Source organism: Felis catus, chromosome B3, assembly GCF_018350175.1.
Source record: "Felis catus isolate Fca126 chromosome B3, F.catus_Fca126_mat1.0, whole genome shotgun sequence".
Lineage (NCBI taxonomy): Eukaryota > Metazoa > Chordata > Mammalia > Carnivora > Felidae > Felis > Felis catus.
In genome coordinates, this window is record NC_058373.1 from 98,201,768 (window position 1) to 98,222,510 (window position 20,743).

The following is a 20,743-nucleotide window of genomic DNA, read 5'->3' on the forward strand; positions in this document are numbered from 1 at the left end:
GACGCCGGGAGGCGCTGTCAGCTAACGGGCCCGTCCCACTGTCTCCTCGCAGGAGAAGCGGGTCCTGCGGACCGCAGAGGACTGAGGACGAAGTCCGCCAGACTGAGCGCAGAGGCCGTCTCACGCTCTTGCTGTGGAACCCCTTCTACACCACAGATTTTCCCCCAGGACCTTGAGGGAGCGGGCGACGCCCCCCTACGCGTTCCCGTCGTCATCCTAGAGTGAGGACGTCCCTCTTGGAGTTTGTTGGACTGGTAAATTCAGGTCCCTGCTAACGCAGAATGCGAACAGAGTTGAAGGACCACAACGCTCCGGCTAGTGCGGTGACAAAAAATTCAAGGTGCCCCTTTTAATTGGGAACATTAATCTGTCCATTACTAGTTAAATATAAATCAGTCGTCTCCTGTATGCCAGGGTGCGTCTTTCTGATAAAGGAAAAACGGAGGAAAACAGCAAAATGGAGTTTAAACTACCTCTTCTATAAATTTGATTTTCGCATAGTATTTATCATCGCTCTCTTTGTTACATTTAATAGCACGTAATTCCTCTTGGAATTAAATATTACAATCTTAGAATTTGTTTAGCGTATTAAGCACTAAAAGGTCAAGACCTAAAATTTTTCGTTTAAAACAGAACTTAGTTTCTTTTGTGTAACTTAGAGGCGCTCCCAAATGTATGCAATAATATTTGAGAAATAAGGGGATCCATCCCCTAAGGAGCAGATTAAGGCTTGGATGATGGAGAATGCTTTCCCTGAGATTGAAAGCATGTTAGATGTAAAACAATTAAAAAGCAAGGATTTTTTTTTTACTTCTTAACATTAGGAAGATGGTCACATTTTGTTTTGCCATAAACAATCAAATAAGACGTTTTATCTAGTGTCTGTCTCCATCTTTGAATGATGTTATGCTCCTTTGCTACAGAGTTTCTCACGATTAATAACCAACAAATAATTATTGAGCATCCACTGTGCTAGGCACCGTTCTAAATGATTGGAATATAGCAATAGACAAAACAGACAAGAATCCCTACTCCCATGGGGAAGAGAGACAATAGAGAAAAATAAGTAAAACGTACTGTGCTAATTATTACATAGTAATAAGTGTGGAAGTGAAAATAAAACAAGAAAAAGAGGTTTTGTGATTTTAGGCAGTGTGGTAAAATAACACAGAAGGCTCATGAGAAAGAGATGTTGGAGTTAATTGGCAAATTGGAGGACTGGTAAGTCTATGTAGCTGGAGTAGAGGCGGAGAATAGTGGGAATTAAGTTAGCGAGGTAACAATGGCTAGGGCATCTAGGGCCTTTTAGGGCATTGCAAAGAATTTCACTTTGAGCAGAGAAGTGACGTCGATCTAACTTAATGTTTTAGTAAGATCGCTTTGGATGCTGTGTTGAGCATGGATCGAAAGGGAACAAAGGTAAAAGTAAAAAGATAGTTAGAAGCTATTGCTGGCTTGGACCAGGGTAACAGTAGAGATGATAAGAAGCACTCATGTTTGGAGCATATCTTAAAGACGGAGCCAAGAGGCGCCTGGGTGGCTTACTCAGTTGAGCATCCGACTCTTGATTTCAGCTTGGGTCATGATCCCAGGGTCGTGGGATCAAGCCCGCTTTGGGCTCTGTACTGAGCATGGAGCCTCCTTAAGATTCTCTCTCTCTCTCTCTCTCTCTCTCTCTCTCTCTCTCTCTCTCTCTCTCTCTGTCTCTCTTGCAAATAAAAAAGGACCAAGCCAACAGGATTTGTTGACAAATTGAATATGAAGTGTGAGAGAAAGAAATCAAGGATCACTCCTGTACATATGTAAATCTTAATGATAGAACAGAACTCCATAAATAGGAGAGGAGACACTGAGAAGAACATGAGAAAAGCCATGACTTGTTCCTGTGGTTCAGGTAGTAAGGCCCAGTACTAAAAACTGTTGGTCGTGTGGATGGAGGAGTGATGAAACAAATGAGGAGACACTGGGGTTTTGTTATAGATAGGATATGAGGCTGGGAGAGATGAAGGAGGGACAGGGGCATTCAAAGAGCCAGGTTTCTGCCCATGCCTTACCTCAGAAGGAGAAGAGAACAAAAGAATATTAGGACCTTGCTAATAACACCAGCTCTCCTACACCTGGAGTTTTCTCAAAGACTGAAACACAGGCCAACCTTTTACATTGGTGGGGGAAGGAATCAGAATTTTATAGTTGGAAAAGAATTGAGATCTGCTAAGCTAACCTCATTTGATCGATGTGGAAACAAAACTAGAAAAATTAAGTTGTTTTGCCTCAGATTGTGTTCCTTGTGGCAGACTAGTCTCAGAACTGGGGTTTTCTGTTCCCATATTGCACCTCTTTCTGCTGTGGCACAATAAGAATCCCACTAAGTGAGCCCGGACTGTTTCTAACACAGTTGTTTTGAAAATCATCCACGTTCCCTACTAAGCACTCCTCTTTTCAATGCTATTTTAATTCTTTTAATTACAGTACAGAGAAAGTCTCAATTCGGTGCTCTTTTTAAGAGTTATAATTTGCCTTTTTATCAAGGAGTGTAAATTCCAGAATTAACAGTCTGCAGACAGTCTCAGCAGTTGCAATGCATAACAGTATGTGAACTTTAAATACAAATTCTTAAATCCAGAGGCTTTGAATTCACATCTGTTTTCTAGAAATTCCTGGACTTCTGGGAGTTTTTATTAAGTAATCCAGACTTTGCAGCTATAGTTCCCCAGGCATTGCTTTTGATAAGGCTAATACTGTATTACAGAACAGAGATATTATCTCCCTTTCAGTTGCTTTCTCAGTAGAGAAAAGGGACAATTAGGGAGTTACCCATGTCTTAACTTTATTAATTTAGCATTAAAATTTCTTTTAAAGAAGTGATAAGGTAGGACTCTGGGCTAACCTCATAGCTCCCTTGGTCTTAGTTTTCTCATCTGAAAGTGAAGAAATTGGACAAGTTGAATTCCCAAAGTGTCTTTCAGCCCTACAGTTTTGTGCCACATCTGTAAGAAAGATATACAAAAACTAAAACAATTGCCCTAGTAGGATAATAGGCAGATAGGTGACTTCTCATCTTTAAAAATCTTTATTGTTGTTTTCACTAAAACAAAAGTTAAAGTTACCATATCAGCATTATATAAAATTATTATTAGTATAAAAATAAAATTTCATGCCTGATTGCTATTTTCAAAGAGAGCCAATGTTCTTATGCTGTTTCTATTTTCTCTTGCTAGAAATGTGTAAAATTTGAAAAGGTGAACTATCTAATAAAAGATGAAGTAAGGACCAAATGAAATAAGCCTTACATATGGAGCTTTGTTGCAGACTATGAATCTGGAGTTTTCTCTTGTCCAGCAAGAGAGTGGATGCAGAATTGAATATGATAGAGGCTAATATCCGGGAGGAGTCAAGAGACCAGAACGGCGTTTTCTTCTCCGTATTTATTGAGCTCTCAAGATCTTACACACATGGTGAAAGTGAAGAAAACAGTATCTTACACATGTGAATGTGGAGAAAATAATCAGATAGTAATCATTAACTTGTATGTGTAAGAAGCAAAGGGTTTAGGGGGCAAGTGGAATTTGTGATCAAAGTATATATTAGTGTCAGATAGAAAGTAATTTCCTGCAGGTGATATAACAAGTTGCTCGTGATCCCATTACAATACCTTGCTAGCTAACTTCAGGTGCTTTAGCTCCGTGGTGGCGGCTTTCCACCCTAACCTTTTTATTTCCCCCATAGTACTTCTTCAAAAAAAAAAAAAAAAAAAAAAAAGGCGGGGGAGAGGATTGTCTACTCTCTGATTCACTCTTCTTGGTCATACAAGAGAAACTAAATCTGAATCAGAAGGAAGAAATAACTATACCAGGGTCTAGGGCTTTTCAGGCCTCCAAAGTTTTATTCTTAAAATCTGGAGGGTAATTTCCTGAGTACCTTTTTAGATAGAAGCTTCATTTGTTCCCTATGAAGGATAAAGATGTGTGATGTTTACACGGTAGTGAAAATATAAACACTTAATATTAGCATCTAAGTTGGGTTCCCAAACTCCTAGTGTCTGATGACTCCTTTCCCCCACCAAAATAATGTAGACAATTAGTATCATAAGTCTGATCAAAAAGGGTCAAGCTGTGTCCCTAAGTTTAGCTCTTATTCCTATATACTGTCATTGACTAGATTTAGAGGTCCTCTGAAACCTTGACAGGTAGCCAGAATGAGTCTTGTAGCTTGGCAGTGCTAGCCTTTGACTTCAATTGTCTGTCCTTATAGGTCTTTCTGGAGCTTTGCCTCTCTACCCCAAAATTGGGTCTTACCTTCAGCCACTTTTAGTTTTTACTTTTTTATAAAGGAATGAGAATCAGATTAGCATCAAATTTTTCATCATCAACAAAGACTGCTATAAACCAATGGAACAATGCCTTCAAATAAATGAGGAAAAATCAGTTTTAGTTTACAATTCTATATTCACTCAAAGTGTCAATCAAAAGCAAAAGGAGAGTAAAGACATTTGGGGAAATGAAAGAACTCAGAAAATGTACTTCCCATGTATCCTATCCTGGTAAATTACTAGAAGGTAAGTTCTAACAAAATGAGAGAATAAACCCTCACAAAGAACAAAACAAAAAAAGAAAAATAATGGATTAAAGAAGTAGTGAATCTAACCCAGGAGAGTAATGAATTTAAGTCTAAGTATCACAGTTAGACAACTGGAACTCAATCCAGATTGGAATTGGAATTAAGAGACCTCTAGGAGGAAGTACCTAGGAATAGGTGGAATTAAAGAAATCTGTGCAAATTAAGATGATAAAGGTTGAAGTTTCAGGGAAAAAACAAAGGCAAAGAAACATGGAAAACTTGGAGGAATTCAGCACTAGTGGCTCTTCTGAAAAGGACCTACCTGAGGGTGAAATCCAACAAACCAAAAGATTTGCCAAAATTTAAAATCAGGATTGGAGGAGTAGTTGAAAATGGATTGATGCTAAGCATTAAATAGATTTTAATACAGAAAAACCTAAACAATTTTGGGAATTAAGATTTAAAAAAAATCAGACTTTGTCTTGCATTTTCTTCTGTCAATACATCTTTAAAACTTTTTACTTTAAAGAGCTTAGTACATTTAAAAAGTTAATACAGATCTTGCATTTCATCAATACAAGTCTAAACAGGACAGTAAATGTCAGGATCTTTTGCCTTTGGCTGGTGATGCTGTTTATTTACCTCATGCAGATCAGGACTGAGGAACTAGAAATAACAATGTAGACAAAGCAGATTCAGTGGAGTGAGCAAACTAGAGGGCATGGGCAGGAGGTTGTAGTCAGAGGGGAATTTTATGAGTTTTAAATGATAAGTTACCAGTTGTGAAGCATTAGCCAGTAGATGAAGTAGAGTGGATGTAATGGAATTGAGAAAGCTAAGGAATATGAAGGCAGCATGTCAGAAGACATGCAATGTGATAAAAATAAACTATGAGCCATTGACAAAGGGTGAAGGGAATGTCTAGGAAATCAGTAGAAGAGGAAGAGGAAAGGGTAGTGTAAATAAAGGGCATAAAAATACCACATTTCTTCCTTATGATTAATGTATTACTCCAAGGCCTCTGAATTCCAGTAACTTCTATTGAGAAGTTATATTTGGAACTTCTGTTCTAAATCACTCAGTAGTAACATTCAAATACTGTATTTCTCTGATGTATTTCACTGTTCGATTCACAGTCCTCTACACAAATTGATGTTTGGAATTTCCATAATAGTCTCCTCCAAATTTAGAGCATTTGTAGACTTGATGCCAGGGCCTGATTATCTTATCCATGATTAATGAACAGAACTGAATGATCATCTCTGGCAACCAGGAGAGTTATCTTAATTATAGTATCAACAATTTTTCCAGGAGCAACATTGATGATATTTCTTACTTGGGTAAGAATACAATGACGAGAATACAGGGGGAATAAAGGAATTTCAAGCTACTTTCTTTATTGTCTCCATTTCTCTTACCCCATAAACACACATCATCCCTCACACAAAAACTCCCATCTAAATCCCAAATCTTAATGGGTTGTAATAGTATTAATAACTAATATTTGAACTGCTGACACTACTGAGTGCAATATGAAGATTCATGATGGACAGTGTAAATAAAGGACAAGCGTTTTAGCTTTTGTTAAGGATATGGAGAAATTCTTCCACAATCAAGTCAGTGATTGTCTCTCATGTGAATATCGTTATAGTTGAATCCCTGTACACATTTCCTTGGATTAAATTTTTAGAAGTAGAATCTCTGGGTTAGAGTGTGGTAGTTTAGATGATGGCACTTCACAGATAATCCACATCCTAATCCCCAGAACCTGTGACTATGTTAATATAGTAAAAGGGACTTTACAGATGTGATTAAGCTAAGGATCTCAAGATGGGGAAAGTATCTTGGATTTTCCAGGTGGGCTCAACGTAATCACAAAGTCCTTATAAGAGTAGGGGCAAAGTCATGATGGAAGCAAGAGGTTGGAGTGATGTAGGAAGTAGCTATGAGCTAAGGAAAAGAGACGTAAGTAGCATCCATAAGCTGAAAAAGTCAAGGAAATTAATTCTCCCCTCAGAGCTTCGAAGAAGGAACCAGCCCTGCTGACATTTTGACTTTAGCCCAGCGAGACAGATTTTGAACGTCTAACTGTAAGTGATAAATTTGTTTCCTGCCACTAAACTTGTGTTGATTTGTCAATAGGAAACTGATACAGATAATTTGGAAATAGCCTCACGGTTTTGATCACTGAATTTCCTGTCAGCATTGCATGGGAGTGTTTCTCTTTAATCTCTACTTTTTTTATATTCATGTCCTTTTTCATATAAGTGGGCTGTAAACTTTTCTAGAGCATGGAATATGTCCTCTGCTTCTCTTTTCATCTCATACAAGTCTCCTGAACCTGATAAACCCACAAAAGTGTATATTAACAATGGTGACGAATTTCAGTAGAGTAAGAAGGCACTAAGGAAAAACTTGACCTGATTTTTTTTTTTTTAAAGAAATGCATAAGTTTCACTCTGAGCCTCCTTAAGTTAAGTATCATATCATGTGTTTTAGAGTTAAGGAAAAAAAGAAAAGCAAGTAGTAGGAGTAAATGTATCAGGAATCCCTAATATCTCATGCTGAAAGAACAAACTTATCAAACCCATTATATACTATTTTGTTACCAAAATGAGAGAAGCAATGGGAAAAAATTAAAGGAAAGAAAGAGAAATCTCACACTATGCAGATAAATACAGCAGACACCTGAATGGAGATGAGGATTAACATTCTTCTCATTCTTTTTCCACCTGTGTTGTAACACACGTTTCTATTGTTGCCTTTTATTTTTTTTCTTAATGGCTTTGAGGTATAAATAACATAAATTAAAATGCATGTATTTAAAGTATACAATTTGGTAAGTTTTGACATAAGTATAAAAGCTGAGAAACCATAACCACCACAAAAATAATGAAGATAGCCATCACCCCAAAAAGTTTCCTTTTCACATTTGTATTCCCCCTTTCTGCTGCACACAACCTCCCATCTGATCTGCGTTGTTACTATAGATCAGATCGCAATGGCTTGAAGTTGTATAAATGAAGTTCTACAGTATGTACATGTTTTTCTCAAATATTTTGAGATTCGTCTATGTCGTGTGTACAATAATTCATTCCTCTTCGTTGGATTAGTAGTTCGTGGTTTAGACATAACTACAATTTGTTTATCTATTTATCTATTGATGGACATTTGGGTTGTTTTTAGTTATTGGCCATTAGAAGTAAAGCTGCTGTGAACATTCACGTACATGTCTTTATATGAACATGTGCTTTCATTTCTTTTGGTTAAATACGTAGGAAAGCAGTGTCTGGGTAATGTGATAGATATATTTCTAACTTTGTAAAAAAAACTGCCAGACTGTTATCCAAGGTGGTTTTACCATTTTGCAGTTTGAACATTAGGGTTTGTGAAAGTTCCAGATAGTCCATATCCTTCCTTATACTTGTTCTGTTCATTTTCGGTTAGCCATTCTAATAAGTATGTAGTGATATCACCCAGTGATTTTAATTAGCCTTTCTCTAATAACTTACCATGTTGACATTTTTTCACTCATAGCTTATTTGGTGCCTATTTTTGCCTACTTGTTGAGTTTTGATAGTTTATCATTCTTAATAAAAGTCTTTTAAAAGAGCGTTTGCTTCATATGACTTGCATGTGTTTAAATGTCTTGAGACTTGTTTAACAGCCCAAAACATGGTCTGTTTGGGTAAATGTTTCATGTGCACTTGAAAAACATGTGTATTCTGCTATCAGGTGGAATGTTCTATAAATGTTGATTCAGGTTTGCTGATAGTGCTTAAGTCTTCTACATCTATGGTAGGCAAATTAATAAAACCCCAAAGGTATCTATATCCTAATCTCATGATTGGTGAGTATGTTACTTTACATGGCAAAGGGGACTCTGCTGACATGATTAGGTTAAAAATATTGAGGTGGGAGAGTATTCTGGATGGTTCAGGTGGGTCCAATTTCACCATATGGGCCCTTAAGAGCAGAGGAGTTTTCCCATCTATAATCAGAAGAATCTGGGTCTATGGAAAAAGAGAAATTTAATGTTGCTTGCTTTGAAGACAAGGAGGGCCATGAGTCAAAAAAATGTGGGTGATCTCTAGAAGCTAGGAAAGGTAAAGAAATGAATTTTCCTAAATAATGCAGAAAGGAAGGTAACCCTGATGATAGCTTAATTTTAGCCCAATGAGACCTGTGTTAACATTTCTGACTTACAGTACTGTAAGATAAATTTGTTTTGTTTAAGCTCCCAGATTTGTGGTAATTTGTTACAGCAGCAAGAGAAAAATAACACATTGGGCTATGTAATTAGTATTTGTCGTGCTCTTCTTCTTGTTATTGTTTACATCCAGATTTCCAATTGGTATCATCATTTTACCTATGTAAAACATTTAATATCCCTAATAGTGTAGGTCTACTGTTGATATAGTATTATAGCTTGTTTCTGTCTGGAAACGTCCTTGCACATTTTTAAACAATTTTTTGTTTTTATTTTTTCACTGGGTAAAGAATTCTAGATTAGAATCTTTACCTTTTTTTACTTTTAAACATACTTTTAAAGATACTGTTCCAATACATAGCTTGCATTTTTTTTTTTTTCTGATGAAAAATTTGTTGTCATTTTTACTTGTGTTCCTCTTTATGTAATAGGTCTTTTTCTTTGGCTCTGGAAAATGAGTGGGATATGGATTTATAAACCATGGGTTTATAAACATGTATTCTTTGGTGAGAAATAGATCAAATAACCAAGGTCGACAAAATTACATTTGTCTGTAGGCTAACTAGAAGTAACGTACAGTAATGATTATCAAGCTTTTTGGTCTCAGGACTACTTTACACTCTTAAAAATCATTGAAGGCCTTAAAGAGATTTTGCTTATATGGATTATATCTATCAATATTGATGACCATGTTAGAATTGAAATGGAGGAAAAATTGTAAAGTGTTATTTTATAAGGCCATTATATCTTAACACAAATAACATTTTTTTGAAATGACCATATTTCCAAAACAATAGTGGTTATAAGAGTTACAAAGAAATCTCTTAAAAGGTACCTGGGTGGTTCAGTCAGTTGAGTCTTGGTTTCCGGCTCAGGTCGTGATCCTAGGGTCGTGGGATTGAGCTCGTTGTCAGGCTCCATGCTGAACATGGAGCCTGCTTGGGATTCTCTCTCTGTCTCTCTGTCTCTCTCTCTGTCTCGTGCACACGTGCCAAAAAAAATTTTTTTTTTCTTTAGGGATACCTGGCTGGCTCAGTCAGAACATATGATTCTTGATCTTGTGGGTCATGAGTTCAAACCCCACATTGGGCGTGGAGCCTACAAAAAATAAATACAATAAAAAAATCTCTTTAAAGTCTGGGTTAATACATAATAGACAATCTCATCTGTTTTAAGTTTTTATTGATTTTGAGAGCAAGAGATAGCACAAGTGGGAGAGGAGCGGAGAGAGAGGGAGACAGAATCCCTAGCAGGCTCCACACTGTCAGCACAGAGCCGGATGTGGGGCTTCAATCCATGAAACTGTGAGATCATGACCTCAGCCGAAACCAAGAGCTGGACGCTTAACCGACAGAGCCACCCAGGCACCCCTCTCATCTGTTTTTGCAGTCTGATATATATATGCATTGTTTTGGTTGAAGTTAGGTGAAGAAAGCCTGGCCTCACTTATTAAGTAGTTGGAAAGGGGGAGGGAAATACTTTAATAATCTTTTTCAGATGACTGTAGATATTAGTCACTGATTATATGAATTAGCCTAATTCAACAAATAGTAGTTTCTCACACGTAGGTTGTAATGTGGAATCTGAAAGCATACCATTGAACTTTTTGGACTCTGCTACATTAGTATCTACTGTCTGTCCTAGACTTCGGATCTTTTATCTTGGCAAGATTTTATAACCTCATGCATTGGTCAAATACTGGTTACTAAGTTGTGCACATCTTCTAATTCTTACACATATCATTAGATAATATCTTAAAATCACATTCATAAAGATCACCACTGATTTAATAGTCTTTAAATACCAGGAAGCTATTAAAGTCACCATGGCAGATACAATTTTTCAAAATTGTAACTTTCTCTTGAAAGCTTAAATTTCGCCATTGACAACAAAAATAATCAGTTGTTGTTCTTGAACTTGTAGGCTCACCTCCCTCATTTTCAAGGAACTGTCCAGATATCAAAGTCTAGAATAACTAGTCTATATGCCTATTCTTTTTCCCCCAGTTTTATTGAGGTACAACTGACATGTAAATTTGTAAGTTTAAGGTATACAACTTGATGATTTGATATATGTATATATTTTGAAATGATTAACATAATAAGTTATCACATCCATTACCTTATATAGTTACAGTGCGTGTGTGTGTGTGTGTGTGTGTGTGTAGTCAGAACTCTTAAGACTTAGTCACTTAGCAATTTTCAAACGTACAATACAGTTTTGTTAACTATAGTTACCGAGCTGGGTATTACATCCCCAAAATGAGTTCATCTTATAACTGAAAATCTGTCCCCTTTAACCCCCTTCACCCATTTCTTCCACCCCCACCATACCCCTGGCAACCACCAATCTACTCGGTTTCCATGAGTTTAGTTCCCCCTCTTTTATTTTTAGATTGTACATATGAAGGAGACCATATGGTATATATGTTGATCTATTTCACTTAGCACAGTGCTCTCAACATCTACCCATGTTGTCACAAATGGCAAGTTTTTCTTCTTTGTGTGTTTGTTTTTTGTTTTCATTTTTTTCTGGCTGAGCAATCCATGATACATACACACATACACCACATTTTGTTTATCCATTCATCCCTTGATGGACACTAGGTTGCTTCATGTCTTGGCTATTAAATAACGCTGCAGTGCACATGAGGGTGCAGATATTTTTGACCTAGTGTTTTCATTTTCTTTAGATAAATATCTGGAAGTGGAATTGCCAGATCATATGGTAGGCCTACTTTTCATTCTAATTCCAGTGTAATTAACATTTAGTGTTGCGTGAGTTTCATGTGTACAATATAGTGATTCAGCAATTCTGTACATTACTCAGTGTTCATCATGATAAGTGTACTCTTAATCTTCTTCACCTATTTGACCCATCTCCCTTCTGGTAACCATCAGTAGATTCTCTATATTTAAGAGTCTGTTTTTTGTTTTGTTGGTTTGTCATTTTGAATTTGTCTTGCTACTTAAATTCCACATACGAATGAGATCATATGGTATTTGTCTATAACTTATTTGACTTAGCATTGTACCCTCTAGATCCATCCGTGTTGTTGCAAACAGCAAGATTTAATTTTTTTAATGTATCTATTTAAATTCAAGTTAGTTAACATACAGTGTAATATTGGGTTCAAGATTAGAACCCAGTGATTGATCACTTACATATGACACCCAGTGTTCATCCTGAAAAGTGCCCTCCTTAATGCCTGTCACCCATTTTACCCATCCCTTGACTCCCCCTTTTAAGTAACCTTCAGTGTACTCTCTGTATTTAAGAGTCTGTTATGGTTTGCCTTCCTCTCTGTCTCTTATTTTTCCTTCCCTTCCCCTACATTCATCTGTTGAGTTTCTGAAATTTCGCATGAGTGAAATCATGATCCCCGTCTTTCTCTGACTTGTTTTGCTTAGCATAATACCCTCCATTTCTATCCACTTTGTTGCAAATGGTAAGATTTAATTCTTCTTCATTGTTGAGTAGTATTCCATTGTATAAATATACCACCTCTTTTTTTTTTTTTTTTTCAAATTTATTTATTTTTGAGACAGAGACAGCATGAACGGGGCAGGGTGAGAGAGAGAGGAAGACACAGAATCTGAAACAGTCTCCAGGCTCTGAGCAGTCAGCACAGAGCCCGACGCGGGGCTCGAACTCACGGACCGCGAGATCATGACCTGAGCCAAAGTCGGCCACTCAACCGACTGAGCCACCCAGGCGCCCCCACATCTTCTTTATCCATCCATCATTTGACAGACATTTGGGCTCTTTCCATAATTTGGCTATTGTTGATAGTGCTGCTATAAACATTGGGGTGCATGTGCCCCTTCGAATCAGCATTTTTGTATCCTTTGGAAAAATACCTAGTAGTGCAATTGCTGGGTCATAGGGTACTTTTACTTTTAATTTTTTGAGGACTCTCCATACTGTTTTCCAGAGTAGCTGCACCAGTTTCCATTCTCACCAACAGTGCAAAAATGTCCTCCTTTCTCTGCATCCTTGCCAACATCTGTTGTTTCCTGAGTTGTTAATGTTAGCTATTCTGACAGGCGTGAGGTGGTATCTCCTTGGGGTTTTGATTTGTATTTCTCTGATGCTGAGTGATGTTGAGCATACTTGCAGTATGTCATTTACAAATATCCTCTCCCATTCCTTCTTGTTTTGTTGATTGTTGCCTTTGCTTGCAGAAGCTTTTTATTTTGATGAGGTCCCATTTTGATGGTTTCATGACTCACAGGTCTTTCATCCATTCTGAATTTATTTTTGTGTAGGATGTAAGAAAGAGGTCCAGTTTTGTTCATGTTGCTGTCCAGTTTTCCAGCACCATTTGCTGAAGAAAATGCCTTTTTTCCATTGAATACTTTTTCCTGCTTGGTCAAAAATTAGTTGGTCATACATCTGTGGTTCCACTTCTGGGTTTTCTATTCTGTTTCATTGATCTGCGTGTCTGTTTTTATGCCAGTACCATACTGTGTTGATGATTACAGCTTTATAATACAACTTGAAGTCTGGAATTGTGATGCCTCCAGGTTTGACTTTATTTTTCAAGGTTGCTTTGGCAATTTGGGGTCTTTTGTGGTTCCATACAAATTTTGGGATTGTTTGTTCTAGCTCTATGAAGAATGCTGGTGTTATTTTGATAGGAATTACGTTGAATATGTAGGTTGCTTTGGGTGGTATCGACATTTTAGCAATATTCTTGCAATCCATGAGCATGGAATGTTTTTCCATTTCTTGGTTTCTTCTTCGATTTCTTTCATAAGCTTTTGATAGTTTTCAGCATACAGATCTTTTACCTTTTTGTTTGGTTTATTCCTAGATATCTTACGGGTTTTGGTGCAGTTGTAAATGGGATCAATTCCTTGATTTTTGCTTTCTGCTGCTTCGTTATTAGTGTGTAGAAATGCAACTGATTTCTCAACGTTGATTATATATATATATATAAAATATATATATATATATATATATATATATATATATATATATATATATATATAATCTCCTAGGACTTTGCTGAATTCGCATCTCAGTTCTAGCAGTGTTTTGGGTGTAGTCTTTGGGTTTTCAATGTAGAGTATCATGTCATCTGTGAAGAGTGAAAGTTTGACTTCTTCTCTGCCAATATATATGCCTTTTATTTCTTTTTGTTGTCCCATTCCTAAGGCTGGGACTTCGAGTACTATGTAACAACAGTGATGAGATTGAACATCCCTGATCTCAGGAGGAAAACTCTCATTTTTTCCCCATTGAGGATGATACTAGCTGTGGGCCTTTCATCTATGACCTTTATGATGTTGAGGTATATTCCTTCTATCCCTACTTTCTGCAGGGTTTTAATCAGGAAAGAATGCTGTGTTTTGTCAAATGCTTTTTCTGCATTTATTGAAAGAATCATATGTGTGTTTTTTTTTTTTATTAGTGTGGTGTATGACATTGATTTTTTCCAAATTTGGAGCAGCCCTGTAGTCCAGGAATAACTCTCATTTGATCTTGGTGAGTAATTCTTTTTAAGGTACAGTTTAATTTGATATGCTAGTATCTTGTTGAGAATTTTTGCATCCAGATTTATCAGGGATATTGGCCTGATTCTCCTTTTTAGTGGGGTCTTTGTCTAGTTTTGGAATCAAGGCAATGCTGGCTTTATAGAATGAGTTTGGAAGCTTTCCTTTCATTTCTGTTTTTGGAACATTTGAGAAGAATAGGTATTAACTCTTACTTAAATGTCTGCTAGAATTCTCCTGGGAAGCCATCCAGCCCAGGACTGATTTGTTGGTAATTTTTTTATTACTGATTCAATTTCTTTGCTGGTTATGGGTCCGTTCAAATTTTGTTTCAGTTTTGGTAGTTTGTGAGTTTCTAGGGATTTGTTCATTTTTTCCAGATTGCCCAGTTTGTTGGCATATAATTTTTCATAGTATTGTCTTATAATTGTTGGTATTTCTGTGATGGTGGTTGTGATATCTCTCTCATTGATTTTATCTATTTGGGTCCTCTCTTTGCTTTTTGAGAAGTCTGGTTAGGAGTTTATAAGTTTTGTTTATTCTTTGAAAGAACCAGCATTTAGTTTCCATTGATCTGTTCTATTGGTGGTGGTGGTTGTTGTTTTTGTTGTTTATTTATGCTCTAATCTTTATTATTTCCCTTCTACTGATTTTAGGCTTGATTTGCTTCTCCTTTTCCAGCTCCTTTAGGTGTAAGGGTAGGTTGTGAATTTGGGACCTTTCTTGCTTCTTGAGATAGGTCTGAATTGCAATGCACTTTCGTTTTAGGGCTGCCTTTGTTGAATCCCAAATGGTTTGGACCGTCGTGTTTTCATTTTCATTTGCTTCCATGTATTTTTTTTTCTTTAATTTCCTGGCCAACCCATTCATATTTTAGTAGAATATTTTTTAACTTCCATGTATTTGAGGGCTTTCCAAATTTTTTTTTCTTGTGGTTGACTTCAAGTTTAATTGCATTGTGATCTGAAAAGATGCATGTCAATGTTAGTCTTCATGTAACTGTTGACCCAGTATGCGATCTGGTCTGAAGAATGTTCCATGTGCACTCAAAAAGAATGTGTATTTTGCTGCTTTAGGATGAAATGTTCTCAGTATATCTGCTAAATCCCACCTGGTCCAGTGTGTCTTTCAAAGTCATTGCTTCCTTGTTTTTCTGCTTAGATCATCGGTCAATTGCAATAATGTGGTATTAAAGTCCTCTACTATTACTGTATTATTATCAATGAGTTTCTTTATGGTGATAAATAATTTTTTTTTTGAGACAGAGAGAGTGCAAGTGGGGTGGGCAGTGGCAGAGGGAGAGGAGAATCTGAGGCAGTCTCCATGCTCAGTGCAGAGGCCGATGTGGGGACTCAATCCTATGACTCTGGGATCATGACCTGAACTGGAATCAAGAGTTGAACGCTCAACCAACTGAGCCACCCAGGCGCCCCTTGTTATTAATTGATTTATATATTTGGGTTCTTCCAAGTTGGAGACATAAATACTTAGAATTGTTCTTGATGGATAGACCTCTTAATTATAATACAATGCTCTTCATCTCTTGTTACAGCCTTTAATTTAAAGTCTAGGGGCGCCTGGGTGGCGCAGTCAGTTAAGCGTCCGACTTCAGCCAGGTCACGATCTCGCGGTCCGGGAGTTCGAGCCCCGCGTCAGGCTCTGGGCTGATGGCTCAGAGCCTGGAGCCTCTTTCCGATTCTGTGTCTCCCTCTCTCTCTGCCCCTCCCCCATTCATGCTCTGTCTCTCTCTGTCCCAAAAATAAATAAACATTGAAAAAAAAAAATTAAAAAAAAAAAAAATAAAGTCTAGTTTGTCTGATAGAAGTATGGCTCTCCAGCTTTCTTTTGATACACATAAACATGATAGATGGTTCTTCATCCCCTCACTTTCAATCTGCAGGTGTCCTCAGGTCTAAAATGAGTCTCTTGTAGACAGCAAATAGATCAAACTTTTTTTTTTTTTTTTTTTTTTTTTTTTTTTACCCATTCTGATATCCCATATCTTTTGATTGGAGCATTTAGTCTATTTACCTTCAGCATGATTATTGAAAGATATGAATTTAGTGCCATTTTGTTACCTTTACAGATTTTGTTTCAAAGTCCGTTTTGTCTGATGTCATTATTGCTACCCCACCTTTCTTTTCACTTCCATTTTCACGATAAATATTTTTCCTTCTCTTTACTCTCCATCTGCATATGTCTTTATGTCTAAAGTGTGTCTCTTGTAGAGAACATAGAGATAGGTCTTACTACTTTATCCATTCCATCACCCTACGTCTTTTGATTGAATGTGTAGTCCAATTACATTCAAAATAATTATTGATAGGCATGTACTTCCATTTTGTTTTATTTTTGTTTTAATAGTTCTTTCTTCCTTTTTTCTTAGGTTTATATATAATATCTTATGCATATAGCAGTCTATATTAAGTTAATGGTTGGTTAAGTTTAAAACCCATTCTAAAAGCACTATTCTTTTTTTTTTACTCTTCTCTGTTTTAGGTATATAGTGTCATAGTTTACATCCTTTTGTTTTCTGATTCCCTTGACTGATTTTTATAGATCTACTTGATTTTACTGCATTTGTGCTTCCTACCTTTCTAACTCCTATTTATGGTCTTTCCTTTCCATATAGTTTTAATTTTTTGAGGATCCTTTGTACCGCTTTTCAGAGTGACTGTACCAATTTACATTCCCACCAGAAGTGAGTGCACAAGGTTCCCTATTCTCCATATATTCACAAACCTTTTCTATTGTCTTTTTTGATGATAGCCATTCTAACAGGGGTGAGGTGATACCTCATGGTGTTTTAAAACATTTTTTAAATTTAACTTAAGCGAAAACAAGAAGAAAAACAGAAACCACTCATTTCTGACTCTCACCCCCTGCCTCTTATAACCATCAATCTGTTCTCAGTATACAAGTTTTTTTTTTTAATTTCACATACAAGAAATAATACAGTTATTTGTCTTTGTCTGATTTCACTTAGCACAATGCCCTCAAGGTCCATCCATGTTGTCACAGATGGCAACATTTCATTCTTTATTATGGCTGAATAATAATCCAGTGTGTGTGTGTGTGTGTGTGTGTGTGTGTGTGTGTGTGTGTGTGTGTGTGTTGTGTGTATTCTAACAACGTGTGAGGTGATATGATTTTGACTTGCATTTCCCTTATAATTATATGAACATCATCTTTTCCTGTACCTGTTGGCTATCCAATGTCTTCTTCAGAAAAATGTCTATTCAGATTTTTTTTGCCATTTATAAAGAATTTGTTAAAAGACAGCGAGAGAGAGCGCAAGTGGGGAGGAACAGAGGGAGAGAGAATCTTAAGCAGGCTCCATACTCAGGAGCCTGATGCAGTGCTAAATCCCATGACCCTGGGATCATGACCTAAGCTGAAATCAAGAGCAAGACCCTCAACTGACTGGGCTACCTAGGGGCCCTAGATCTTTTGTCATTTTTTTTAAATTTAAACTTTGGTTTTGCTATTGAGTGATAGGAGTTCTTTATATATTTTGGGGATTAGCCCCTTATCAGATAAATCCTTTGCAGTTTATTTTTCTCCCATTTATTAGGTTGCCTTTTCATTTGTTGATATCCTTTGCTGTGCAAAAGATTTTTAGTTTGATGTAGTCCTGCTTCTTTATTTTTGCTTTTCTTTTTCTGTTGGTATCCTATTAAAAAAAAAATCATGAGGGGTGCCTGGGTGGCTCAGTCAGGTGAGCATCCGACTTAGGCTCAGGTCATGATCTCACAGTTTGTGGGTTCAGGCCCCTTGTCGGGCTCTGTGCTGACCGCTCAGTCTGGAACCTGCTTTGGATTCGGTCTCTCCCTCTCTCACTGCCCCTCCCCGACTTGTGCTCTGTCTCTCTAAATAAACATTAAAAAAATCATCATGAAGAGACACCTGGGTAGCTCAGTCAGTTAAGCGTCCGACTTTGGCTCAGGTCATCATCTCCCGGTTTGTGATTTAAGGCCTGGTGTCAGGCTCTGTGCTGACAGCTTAGAGCCTGGAGTCTGCTTTGGATTCTGTCTCCCTTTCTCTATGCCCCTTCCCTGATTGTGCTTGGTCGGTCTCTCTCTCTCTCTCTCTCTCTCTCTCTCTCTCTCTCTCTCTCTGAAAAATAAACACCAGAGAGTGTTATGCTAAGTGACATAAGTCATGCAGAGAAAGACAGATACATATGTTTTCACTCTTATGTGGATCCTGAGAAACTTATAGACCATGGGGAAGGGGAAGGGGGCAAAAAAAAAAAAAAAGTTAGGGAGGGAGCCAAACCATAAGAGACTCTTAAAAATTGAGAATAAACTGAGGGTTGATGGAGGGTGGGAGGGAGGAGAAAGTGTGTGATAGGCATTGAGGAGGGCACCTGTTGGGATGAGCACTGGGTGTTGTATGGAAACCAATTTGACAATAAATTTCATATTAAAAATTAAATTAAAATAAAAACATTAAAAAAACTTCTGAAGAAAACATGAAGACTGATGTCAAAGAGCTTACCACCCATTTTCTTTTAGGAATTTTTTGATCTTCAAGTTTTTAATCTATTTTGAGTTGATTTTTGTATATGGTGTAAGGTGGTAGTCCCATTTCATTCTTTTGCATGTGGCTCTCAAATTTTCCTGGCACCATTTGTTGAAGAGACCATATCCTCATTGTATATTCTTGGCTGCTTTTGTTATAAATTAAGTGACGATATATGTGTGGGTTTATTTCTGGTCTCTCTCTTCTGTCCCATTGATCTTTGTATCTGTTTTTATGCCAATATCATAATGTATTAATTAGCTTTGTAATATAGCTTGAAATCAGAACCTGATGCTTCCAGCTTTGTTCTTTCTCAAGATTGCTTTGGTTATTTGGGGTGTTTTGGTTTCATACAAATTTTGGGATTGTTTGTTTTATTTCTGTGAAAAATGCCACTGGGATTTTGATAGAGATTGCATTGAATCTGTAGATTGCTTTGGGTAGTACAGACATTTTAATGATATTCTTCCAATCCATGACATGGAATATCTTTTTGCTCATTTGTCTTGTATAGAACTTTTTTAATCAATATCTTCTAGTTTTTAACATACAGACCTTTCTCTGTTAAATGTATTCCTAGTTTATTGTTTTTGATATAATTGCGTTTGTTTTCTTAATGTCTATTTCTGAAAGTCTGTTATTAGTGTAGAGAAACCAATAGATTTTTGTGTATTTTGTATCTTGAAAGTCTACTATATTAGTTGTAACAGGTTTTTTTTGGGGGGGGGGGTATTGAGGGTTTTCTACATATAATCTCATGTTCTCTGCACAAAGTTACTCCTGCCTTTCCAATTTGGATGCCTTTTATTTATTTATTTTTGCCTGATTCCTCTGGCTAGGATTTCGAGTACTATGTTGAATGAAAGTGGCATCCTACTTTCCTAATCTTAGAGGAGAAACTTGCAGTTTTTTGCCATGGAGTATGATGTTAGCTGTGAGCTTGTCATCTATGGTCTTCATTATGTTGAGCTACATTCCCTCTGTACTTGTTTTATTGAGAGTTTTTGTCATAAAGGGATAAATTTTGTCACATGCTTTTTCTTCTATTGAGGTTATGTGGTTTATACCTCCTTTTGTTAATGTGCTGACCATATTAACTGATTTGGGGATGTTGAACCATCCTGTATTCCTGAAATCCCACTTGATCTTTTTAATGTATTGCTGAGTTTGGTTTGCTAATGTTTTGTTGAGGATTTTTGCATTTAAGTTCAGCAGGGATACTGGCCTTTTTTTTTATTTTTTAATTTTGAGGCTTGGTATTCTTTGAATGTTTGGTAGAATTCACCAATGAACTTGTCTGGTCCTGGTTCTTTGTTGGGAGGTTTTTGAATACTGATTCAATCTCCTTACTAATAACATGTCTATTTCATTGTGGTTTTGATTTGCACTTTCCTGATGATTAGTAATGTTAAGTGCTTTTTCATGTATCTGTTGATCATTTCAATGTTTTCTTTGGAAAAATGTCTATTCAGGTGCTAGGCCATTAAAAAAAATTTTTTTTAATGTTTATTTTTGAGACAGACAGAATGCGAGTGGGTTAGGGGCAGAGAGAGAGGAAGACACAGAATTAGTAGAAGCAGGCTCCAGGCTCCGAGCTTTCAGCACAGAGGCCATCGCAGGGCTCGAGCTCCCGAATCACGAGATCATGACCTGAACTGAAGTTGGATGCTTAACCGACTGAGCCACCCAGGTGTCCCATTTTTTTGTCTTTCTGATACTAGCCATTCAGGCAGATGTAAGGTGATATTTCATTGTGATTTTTGGTTTGCATTTCCCTGATGATTAGTGATGTTGAGCATCTTTTCATATGTCTGTTGCCGTCCTTATGTCTTCTTTGGAGAAAAACCTGTTCAGGTCCTTTGCCTGTTTTTAACTGGATTATTTGGTTTTTCTTCATGTTGAGTTATGTTTTTTATATATTTTGGATATTAATCCCTTCCAGGATACATCATTT

The 20,743-nt window shown here is 36.9% G+C and overlaps 1 long non-coding RNA gene across 4 annotated transcripts in view; it reads left to right on the top strand.

Annotated features, from left to right (window-relative positions):
• The first annotated feature begins 68 nt into the window (after positions 1-68).
• The window catches only part of LOC123386072, a 79,773-nt gene continuing 59,098 nt past the window's right edge, over positions 69-20,743 (top strand). For all 4 annotated transcript variants that reach the window (XR_006599581.1, XR_006599580.1, XR_006599582.1 and 1 more), the window contains exons 1-2: positions 69-340; positions 6,575-6,647. This is a non-coding gene — a long non-coding RNA (uncharacterized LOC123386072). The remainder of the gene's footprint in view (positions 341-6,574; positions 6,648-20,743) is intronic.